The 11653-nt window shown below is 36.0% G+C and overlaps 1 non-coding gene across 1 annotated transcript; it reads left to right on the plus strand.

Annotated features, from left to right (window-relative positions):
• Positions 1–8968: 8968 nt before the first annotated feature.
• LOC112095473 lies at positions 8969–9072 on the plus strand. The gene has a single exon (XR_002903843.1). It is a non-coding gene; the product is annotated as a small nucleolar RNA R71 (small nucleolar RNA).
• The last annotated feature ends 2581 nt before the right edge of the window (positions 9073–11653 follow it).

An 11653-nucleotide genomic window follows, 5' to 3' on the forward strand; every position in this document is an offset into this window, starting at 1 on the left:
TGTCCGTTTTGCCATCTGATCTCTCGTTTATTGTGAAATGACTATGATGCCCCTAAAATACCTAAAATACTTAATTAAAATAAAACAAACGGAATTAAATCAAAAGAAGGTTAAATTCATAAAAGTAAAGGTGTTAGTAAGACTTGAAATGTAAAATGACGGTTTTCTCCTTTATAAATATATATTTCTAACACTCAACACACCCCCCAACCAGCTTATTGCTAGTCCCTAGCAAATAAAGCGAAAAGAAAATTCAAACACAAAATGTTTTTTTTTTTTAAACACTCATGTTTATTTAATCAGACTAATGATAGCAATCAAATAAAAGTATAAGCATTATCTCCAGTCTAAAGCAACATCACACCCACATCAACCATCCACATGAATCAGCCCAGTAGACTTTGTTATAGCTACTTTCAAGAATGACATGTCAAACCCCAAAATCTCACTGGAAGTAGTGACACTCTCACAAAGAAATTAAACCCACTAAAAATAGTCACTCCAATGAATGGTAATTGAGAGAGAAAATAATAAAGAAGTGATATCATATGCTCTCACCAAGATGAAATAAATATGCCCTCAGCTTAGAAATAATACGATCTCAAGTCAAACAAAAATGCTAGTCAACCCACTTTATTTATCTTTTTTTTTTTATGCATCACTACATCTTTTTAGCCCATATAACTAGCTTCTACTTCAGAATATAGTTCCCTAAAATCAAGAAGGACTTTTATTAGGACGTAACGTAGGCTAGGGACATGGCTAACAAAGAAGGGAAATAAGGAAAACAAAGTGTATGTTTGAGAAAAATGCAGAAATTTTTTTTCTTTTTTTTTTGGAAGTTGCAAGGTAGATTTCACCTATTATTTTTATTTTTATTCTTTTGAAACAACAACTTTTGTTTTTTTTTTCTCTTTTTTTTTGGCATAACTTCACTGAACAAAATAATTATTTACATTTTTCTCAAACATAAATAGGTGATGGAACTTATAAGACATCGGATAATACTCCAAATCGGAGTGGGTCAAGATGATAAGTTGAAAAAGAAAAGGTTTTTTTTTTAAAAAAAAGCTCAAAAGGGTTAACTATGGATATTTAATAAAAGGGATGGCTAGAAAGGCTCAAACGGATCAAAGATGGTCTTTCCATCGTCTTTTAGGGCTCTAAATAATTATCTATATCGACTAATTAGATGGGCCTCCCAATGTAACAACACACATTTTTTTCTTTTTTTCTTTTTTTTTAATTTTTACAATTTTTTTTTTTTAGGGTTAACTCAAAAGAAATCAAGAGATCGTGTATACAATAATAAACTGTTAAGCTGTATAAAGAATGGGCAAAATGGTTACTCTCCAAGAAAAATGATAGGCTCAAAAACTCACTTGGTACTTATTATGACATGTTCATTCCTTCAAGCAACTCATATTTGTCTCCGACATCAACATGTAGAATAGCAAACATAATGTAACATCACTTAAGACCAAAGATAATACAAATACTAAAATTTGAAATTAATCATGTCATCCAATATTAAAACAAATCACATAATTTTTTTTTAAACAACCTTCTACCCCCCAACCTATTCTAAACATGAAAGGAAAATATGCATGCAGAAATGTGAAAATGATACATAAAAACTAATTAGAAAAGTTACACGTAAAATGATAGAAAACGAAAATGGTTTTTTTTTAAGAAGATGCGTTTCTAGAGGCACTACACTCCATATTCAGCCATCTTCGACTCAAAAGTTGGAAAATGTATATTTATAAGGAGAAATTAAAAAGAAGAAGAAAAATGAATATCAAAACATAATAAAGAAAAAGAAAATGTCTGAATTTTTTTTTTAATTTTTTTTAACGATGAAGATGCGTTTCTAGAGTTACTACACTCCATATTCAGCCATCTTCGACACAAAGAGTTAGCAACAGTTAGTTTCTACAACAAAAAATTAGTAAAAACTTAACCAAAATTTCACAATTGTCGACTATTCCCTTCCCCCCAACCAGAACGAAACATTGTCCTCAATGTTTGAAAGGAAAGAAGTAGAGTTTAGAAGACATCACTTGGGTGGTGCAACACAGAAAATAATATTTACAAGCGGGAGTTAAATCTAATTTGTACTTCTTACTACGGCTACTGTTACCATCATTATTTAGATGCTCCAACACAAAGGTCCGGGGGTCTGGCTCCGGTCTATAAGCTTGTAACAGATCAAGTAGCTCATTAGTAGTGTGAGCACAAATAAAGAGTTTTTTCACATAAGAGGGAATGAAATAATTTTTTATCGCACGGTTAAGAAATGCGATAAAGCCATCATAAAAGTTACTGATATTTAACAAACCGATGGGTTTCTGGTGGATGTGCAGATGGGCCCAAGATGCTAGTGTGATAAGTGCCTCTAGTGTTGCAAGATCTCCTGAAAGGAAAATAAAAGCATCAGCATGATTAAGCATTTCAGTTATTCTTTCTTGCATACCTGAGACGACTAACTCTTTTCCAGTTGATGAGTCAGACGAACTGCCCAATAGTTTTAGGACTCTTGGGATGATGCCTAACACTTGACTTCCTCTGAGAAAAGCTGCTTTAGAGACCATTTTTGATAACCCTCGGTTACCTCCTCCATACATCAAGTGTAATTTTCTTGTTGCTATGCTGCGACCAAGATCTATGGCTGCCTCAACGAACTCTTTATGTTTGCCATATGTAAATCCAGAAAGCACACAAATGTTCTTGAATTGTCTATTTGGAGTAGCTGCCTTTGGGATACTTCTCAAAAAATAATTTGTGAGTGCTTGACAAAAAAAATCACATTTAAGAGTCTTGGTGACAGTGGATCACAGTTGTGTATGAGGTAACATGTCAGTGTCAAATAACACGTAAAACACGTGGCTCGCGAGTAAAAAAGGAAACAGTAAAAAGAAAAAAGCAAACAGTAATAAGGAAAAAGCAAACAGTAATAAAATTATTAAAGACAATAATACACAGAATAAAACAATAGTGAAATAAAATAACAGTAAAGTGAAAGGATATTTACAGGTAGTTGCGATTGTGGCTCACATCTTCCTCTGGTTTTACGTTTAGAAACGGCTTGAACGCCCTCTATGGGTCGAGGATAGGCTTCCTATCCAGTTTTCTTATAAACTGGCAAACAGGGTCGTTTATAGTCAGATTCCCGAGACTATATCGTGCATGCTCTTTCTAGAATAATGGCCATAACTGGAGAATCGTTCCTTGCACATATCCACTGGGATGCGTTTCAAGAGACAAAAGGATATCATCCAATGACTCCTTATTTAAGCCATCCCTAATGAATTGAATCTTATCTTCCCTGTTATCAGACACCATTCCTAAAGAACATGGGTTTTTATTGCAACTCATTCTGGCACACTTATGACAAGCAACCGAAATTCTTCAAGCTTGTCGTTTTCTTGCATAATTTCCTTTACCACAACCAGGCATGTATGCAATAAATTTTGGAGGTAACTCACCTGCCAGTCGTACTTTCGCCTCGATTAACCAACGGATGTCAGCAGATATGTTATTCCTCATGAGTAATCGCATTCGTTCGGACCGAGCTTTATAGATTGTAAGGATGGCATTCTGAGGAAGTGAAGGGAATCGCTTGTGAAGCTTCGCTAGAATCTCGTTTCTGTCCATACTTTTGCCTCAGAATATCAGTTATTATGGGAAACTGAAGTAACCGACTTGATTATCACGGAGTACCGTTATCCGCCACTTCACCGGGGTAACAAACTAAAGCACACAAACAGAAAAAAAAATTAAAACACACAAAGAAAATTAAAATCGTCCTCTTATTGAATTTACCTCAAGCTCCAACTGGATGTCGTAAACACTTCTCTCAATGTCTCTGAGTTGGCTTTCTAAACCCTCAACATAGGCTACTAACTCTGGTGGCTGTATAGCCCAAATGCGATGTGTTTTACAAAATTGAATATGCCTTTTGAGATGAGTTTTGACACGTTGAAGTGGTTTAAGAATGTTCAGGAGGAACGGTCTAAGTAAGGTACTCATAATTAAAAATGATAAGAGAAAACTTAATAGTTAAACAAACACACTTATGCAAAAATAATTTCAATTAGCAAAAGAATAATATAAAGAAAGAAAGAAAGAAAAAAATCAAATAAAAAGAAAAAAAAATCAATTCAAATTTGGTGGGTCACTCAAATTTATTTCGATGTCTTCTCCATATGGTTGGTATTCTAGATATGGCTTTAATCTTTGACCATTAACTTTAAATGTGACACCGTTCTTTGGGTCCTTAATTTCAATTGCCCCATGTGGAAAAATAGTATGAACAATAAATGGGCCAGACCAACGAGAGCGTAGCTTACCTGGGAATAGGTGCAAGCAAGAATTGAATAAAAACACTTTCTGACCTGGAGTGAATGATTTTCTCATAATTTGCTTATCATGGAAGACTTTCATTCGTTGCTTGTAAATCTTGGCATTTTTGTATGCATCATTGCGAATTTTTTCAAGTTCTGCCAGCTGTAATCTTCTTTCTAAGCTGGCTTGCTGCATGTCAAAATTGAATTTCTTGATGGCTCAATATGCACGATGCTCGAGTTCCACAGGTAAGTGGCAAGCTTTTCCATACGCTAGCCTGTAGGGTGACATCCCAATCGGGGTCTTGAAAGCCGTTCTATATGCCCATAATGCACCATCAAGTCTTGATGACCAATCTTTCCTGTCTGGCCTCACCGTTTTTTCTAATATGTGCTTTATTTCTCGATTGGATATCTCAACTTGGCCACTGGTTTGTGGATGATATGGGGTTGCCACTTTGTGTGTGATTGAATACTTTGTCAAAAGAGCTTTAAATGCTTTGTTACAAAAGTGGGCACCACCATCACTGATTATTGCTCGAGGGAATCCAAAGCGTGAGACAATGTTGCTTTTCAAAAATGCTATTACCACCTTGTGATCATTGGTCCTACATGAAATTGCTTCTACCCATTTTGATACGTAGTCAACAGCAACCAATATGTATTGATGGCCAAAAGAAGGGGGAAAGTGTCCCATGAAATCAATACCCCATATATAAAAAATCTTAACCACTAAAATTGGATTTAGTGGCATCATGTTCCTTCGTGTAATGCTCCCCATTCGTTGACACCTATCACATGAAGAACAGAAAGTGTAAGCATCTCGAAATATAGTTGGCCAATAAAAACCACATTGTAAAACTTTAGTTACTGTTTTCTTAGCACTGAAATGGCCTCCACAAGCTTGTTCATGGCAGAATGAAAGAATATTCTGAATTTCATTTTCTGGGACACATCGTCTAACAATTTGATCAGCACAATACTTGAACAAATACGGGTCATCCCAAAAGAAATTTTTTATCCCTGCAAAGAATTTAGCCTTGTCTTGCTTGGTCCAATGCTCTGGAAGTTTACCTGTAACAAGATAATTAACTATATCAGCATACCAAGGCAATACTTCCACACTCATTAATTGTTCATCTGGAAATGACTCATTCAATATTAATGGCTCTGTAATTGTGTCAAAATGGAGACGAGAGAGGTGGTCCGCCACAACATTTTCTGTCCCTTTCTTATCTTTGAATTCCAAGTCAAATTCTTGCAAAAGTAACACCCAACAAATTAGTCTAGCTTTTGCATATTTTTTTGTGAGAAGATATTTAAGAGCAGCATGATCCGTGAATATAATTATTTTACAACCAATGAGATAGGATCAAAATTTTTCCAATGCAAACACTATTGCTAGCATTTCTTTTTCAGTAGTTGAATAGTTCAACTGTGCATCATTTAATGTCATACTAGCATAGTAAATAACATGGGGAATTCGATCAACTCTTTGTCCTAAAACTGCTCCTATTGCATAATCAGATGCATCACTCATGAGCTTAAATGGTAAGCTCCAGTTTGGGGGCTGAATGATGGGTGAAGATGTCAACAACTGCTTCAATTTTTCAAATGCCACAAGACATGAATCATTAAAAACAAAAGGTACATCCTTAGCAAGTAGATTGCATAAGGGTCTAGAAACTTTGCTAAAATCTTTAATGAAACGTTTATAGAAACCAGCATGCCCAAGGAAAGATCTTACTTCTCTGACTGTTTTGGGTGGAGGAAGATTAGAAATGAGATCCACCTTGGCTTTGTCAACCTCAATACCTTTGCTCGAAATGATGTGACCGAGAACAATACCTTGTTTTACCATAAAATGATACTTCTCCCAATTTAAGACCAAGTTCTTCTCGATACATCTCTGCAGAACTAGTGTTAGATGATGTAAACATTGATCAAACGAGTCACCAAAGACAGAAAAATCATCCATAAAGATTTCAAGAAATCGTTCAACCATATCAGAAAAAATACTCAACATGCATCGTTGAAATGTAGCAGGTGCATTACATAATCCAAATGGCATTCTCCTATATGCAAATGTGCCGAAAGGGCAAGTGAAAGTAGTTTTCTCTTGATCTTTTGGTGCTATAGGAATCTGATTATATCCTGAGTAGCCATCTAGAAAGCAATAAAATTCATGGCCTGCCAATCTATCAAGCATTTGATCGATAAATGGTAAAGGAAAATGGTCTTTACGTGTGACAGAATTCAACTTTCTATAATCAATGTATACACGCCATCCTGTAGTCACTCTAGTGGGTATCAATTCATTATCAGTATTTGTAACTACTGTGACTCCTGACTTTTTGGGGACAACTTGTGCAGGACTGACCCATGAACTATCAGAAATTGGGTAAATGGTACCTGCGTCTAATAGCTGAAGGACTTCTGTTCTAACAACTTCTTTCATATTAGGATTTAACCGACGTTGCATTTCCCTAGTAGATTTAGCATTTTCATCAAGGTGAATGTAATGCATGCAGTCTACTGGGTTTATACCTTTTACGTCTGCTATGGTCCATCCTAATGCCCCTTTGTGCTCTTTTAAAACATCCAACAACTTACCTTTTTGTTCGTCATTTAGGGATGATGAGATGATTACTGGTAGAGTACTTTCTTCTCCCAAAAATACATATTCCAATGTGTTGGGCAATGGTTTGAGCTCGAGTTTCGGTGGTGATTCTGATGATGGGATGAGTTTCTTCTCTGATGGTGCTAGTTGTTCAACTCTTGACTTCCATTTATTAGTGTCCATGGATGGTGCTGAGTCAAGTAGGGCATTGACCTCATTGACCGATCTGTCAATATCAAAATCAAAACCAAAGTGAGTTAAACATATTTGTAAAGGATCATCACTAAGGTTTGAAAGAAAAGTGTTATCAACTATTGTTTCAATTAAATCCACATCAACAATTCCATCATCTGCATTGTGAGGTTGTTTGGCAATGTTGAAGATGTTCAGCTCCATAGTCATGTTGCCGAAGGACAACTGCATATTTTCAGTCCTGCATTGAATGTGAGCATCCGCAGTTGCTAAGAAAGGTCGGCCTAGAATAATGGAGATGTGGTTCCTTGAATCCTGTATTGGTTGAGTGTCAATTACAATGAAATCAACATGAAAATAAAACTTGTCTACCTGGATAAGCACGTCCTCCACAATACCACGAGGTATTTTTGTGGACCGATCTGCAAGCTGTAACACCACTGGAGTTGGGTGTAATTCTCCCAGTCTAAGTTTCACGAATACTGAATAAGGCAATAGATTTACACTAGCTCCTAAATCCAACAAAGCATTCTCAATTGTGTGGTTCCCTATACTACATGAGATAGTGGGGGAGTCTGGGTCTTTGCATTTTAAAGAAATTTTATGTTGGAGTATAGAACTAACGTTTTCTGTTAAAAATGCCTTCTTTTGAACATGCATATTTCTTTTTTTAGTACAAAGGTCTTTAAGAAACTTGGCATAAGATGGAACTTGTTTAATAGCATCAAGCAAAGGGATGTTAACACTTACCTGTTTGAAGATTTCGAGAATCTCACCTGTGGATTTTTCCTTTTTTCCTTTAGGTAACCTCTAAGGAAATGGAGCTTTAGGAATATATTCTCGTGGGTTGGTTTCTTCTTTCTCCTCCGGTGATGAGTCATCAACATTTACAGGTACAATTTGATTTTCTTTTGTCACCGGCATCTCTACTTTGTTGTCGACTTCTTTTCCTTTTCGCAAGGTCATGACTGCTTTGACTTCTCCATGCTGCTGTGGTGAACTGGTACTTGCTTCATGCACTCCTTTAGGATTAGGCACTGGTTGACTTGGAAATTTACCTTTCTCAACGGTCATTGCCAAGGTCTAAACTGAAGAAGCAAGTTATCCCACCATCTTCTCGAGGCTTGAAACTGATTGAACTTGTGAGTTGAAGCCTGCTCTCAACTCATTTCGTAGTCCATCAATGGTGCGATTCTGTTGCTCAATCGTGGAGTAAGTAACATTCTTGAAATTCTGGAATGCATCCTCCCATGGTCTGGGTTGAGAGTAGTTCTGGTTCTGATTGTATGGTCTAAATGGGGGCTGAGAGGATTGAGGAATTTGAGGAATTGGTTGCATTGGTGGAGCTGGAGCTGCTGGTCCATTCTGTTGGAATCCTTGAGACCATGAAAAATTGGGGTGGTCTCTCCATCCAGGGTTATATGTATTGGAGTATGGGTTATAATTCGATGGTTTTCTCATTACACCTATGGCATTGGCTTGATCGGAGTATGAGTCATGGTCATGTGGTTCTGTTGATTTAGCAGTTGATAACGATGCTATTTGTCGAGCAAGACCTTCAACCATCTCCTTGACTTCTTTGATTCCCGAAGTTGACTCGCCAATTTGAACCTCATTTACTCCCTTAATTCTTCTAGTATTCCTGAGTGATCGACTCCGTTGTTGGGAATTATCTGCTTGTCGCTGGAAAAATTCCCAAATCTCTGATGCACTTTTTGACATTAGCTCTCCTCCACTTGTTGCCATTAGCCATTCTTGCACATTTGGTAGTAATCCCTCCAAAAAGTATTGGCATTGGTGCTATTTCTCATACCCATGATGTGGACACTTCAAGAGTAGCCCATTGAATCGCTCCCATGTTTCGAAAAACTGCTCGTCTTCTCTCTGGGTAAACTCCGAGATTTTCCTGCGAATAGCATTGGTTTTATGCACTGGGAAATATTTATTCAAAAATTTCGTTACCATTTGTTCCCATGATGCAATGCTATTAGCAGGCAATGTATTAAGCCATGAACGAGCTCTATCTTTTAAAGAAAATGGGAATAATCTGAGTTTAACATCATCGTCTGAAAAATTTTCATATTTAAAAGTTTGACAAATGGCATGAAAATCATTCAGATGATTATATGGGTCCTCATTTTCTAGGCCATAAAATGTGGGGAGACAATTTAGCACACTAGGTTTTAATTCAAAACTCCTAGCAACTACATTTGGGTATCTTATACATGATGTGCTCAAATTAGCTAAGGGACTAAAATAGTCCTTAAATGGCCTCTCTTGTGGTGCTTGTAAATCCATTTTATTTTTAACGTGTTTGTGTGTGCGAAGTGTTTTTTCTAATTCAAGGTCTATAGGTTCAAGATTAGGAAATAATGACCTACGACCATGCATGCAAAACAAATAAAATAAAAATAATGATGGGAACAAAACAAATAAAAATAAAGAAGATGGAGAAATTACGGTACTAACCTTATTGCGCTATTAAACATTTCTATAAAAATACACAAAAACAAATACGTGAAATAAATTAACTAAAAATAAATTAATAAGATTAAAAAAAATTACAAAGAAAAATAAATTGAAAATTAAATTACAGAATTTTAAAGAAGAGAAAAAGGAAAGAAATACTAACCTTTAAATGTAGATTCATTTTTTTTCTTCTTTTTTTTTAATAAAAAAAATACAAGAAAACAAATAAAAGAAATTATTCACAAAAATTAATTCTATGAATTAAAATTACTTACCTCCCCGGCAACGGCGCCAAAAACTTGTTGTGCAAATTTTAATGTACTCGCAAGCGCACGAATCTATTATAGTATAGACTAATGGTGACGAGTGTCGATCCCACGAGGAGGTGGATTTTAATTGTGTATAGAATTAATTTTGTGAATAGGTGATTGGATTTGTGGTGGAAATGATTTGGAATATGCTAAAACTTAAATTAAAATGGCGAGAATAAATTCTAAAATTGGTATTGAAATGGTGAGAATAAATTAAAGAGAATTCTATTGAAATGACGTACTTGGGTATCTGGATCCGTATCAACATGCATCATGGGCTAAATATTCCTTATTAGTACCAATTAAATCATGAGGGGGGAATCCACACCTCATGAACCACACTTTAATCAATATGGTGCTAAGAGCTTATCGTGCCAAATAATAATAACCTTATACTAGAGAGCCGGTGTAACCAAGGCGATATCTAGACAAGATTATTATTATTTGTCGACGATAAGTCAAAACATCTACAAAAACTAGAGGGGAAGAGAAAATAAATTTACCAAATTAAGCCCATGACACATGTTGAGACTTCACCTTCAACCCAAGCTTGAAAGAAAATTAGCTACTCATAATTGAACTAGGGACAAAATGAGAATTTATTAAAATACGAAGAAAATACAAGATGGAGAAGGAATTACAGAAAATAGATCCCAAAAATGGATTCAGAGATATCAAATTGGGGGGGGGGGGGAGGCCCCCTTTTTATAGATACATTGAGTAAATTGTGGCCATCGGATTAAAAACAGTTTGGACGCTCAGGATTTCGCCACGTCATCAGTCAACAGTACGTTGTTTGACCACGCGGATGAACAGTAACACAGTTTGACCTGGATGAACAGTAACGCAGTTTGGTTGAAAATAATCCTGTGTGATGCATATACCGTACGCGAGATTTTTGGTCTACTGATATGCTGCCACATCATCAATCAACAGTGCATAAGAATTTTAGTCCAACAAGATCGTGACACCTCATCAGTCAATGCCACATCATCGGTCAATGCCACGTCATCGCTCCGTCTATGTGAACAGTGTCGTGAACAGTAACGTAGACAGTACCGTATATGTGAATAGTACCGTACATGTGAACAATGTCATTTTTCCTTTTATGCTCTTCCTAAGGTTTTTGACCGTCCTAAGTGCAAAAGTGATGTCCGTTTTGCCATCTGATCTCTCGTTTATTGTGAAATGACTATGATGCCCCTAAAATACCTAAAATACTTAATTAAAATAAAACAAACGGAATTAAATCAAAAGAAGGTTAAATTCATAAAAGTAAAGGTGTTAGTAAGACTTGAAATGTAAAATGACGGTTTTCTCCTTTATAAATATATATTTTCTAACACTCAACACCAGGCCTTTCTTGAGAAGATCTTCAACTTGTTCATGCAGAATCTCATATTCTTTAGGGCTCATGCAATAGTGTGGTAAATTTGGTAAGTTTGCTCCAGGAATAAGATCAATGTGGTGTTGGATATCTCTGAGCGGCGGTAATCCGATTGGTAATTCATCAGGAACAATATTAGTGAATTCTTCCAATAAAAGTTGAATTGAATCTGGTACACTTTGTGAGATAAGAAAATTTTTAGGCACCAAAAGAAGGTCGTTCTCGATCTTTGAGCATGGGGCAAGAATAAACTTCATGTTGTCTTTATAAACTTCCTTGGGCCCTTATCATTGCCTCTTGAAATGGTTAGGTTGTCTTTGAAGATTAG

Source organism: Citrus clementina, unplaced genomic scaffold (assembly GCF_000493195.1).
Source record: "Citrus clementina cultivar Clemenules unplaced genomic scaffold, Citrus_clementina_v1.0 scaffold_9, whole genome shotgun sequence".
NCBI classification, from domain to species: Eukaryota; Viridiplantae; Streptophyta; class Magnoliopsida; order Sapindales; family Rutaceae; genus Citrus; species Citrus x clementina.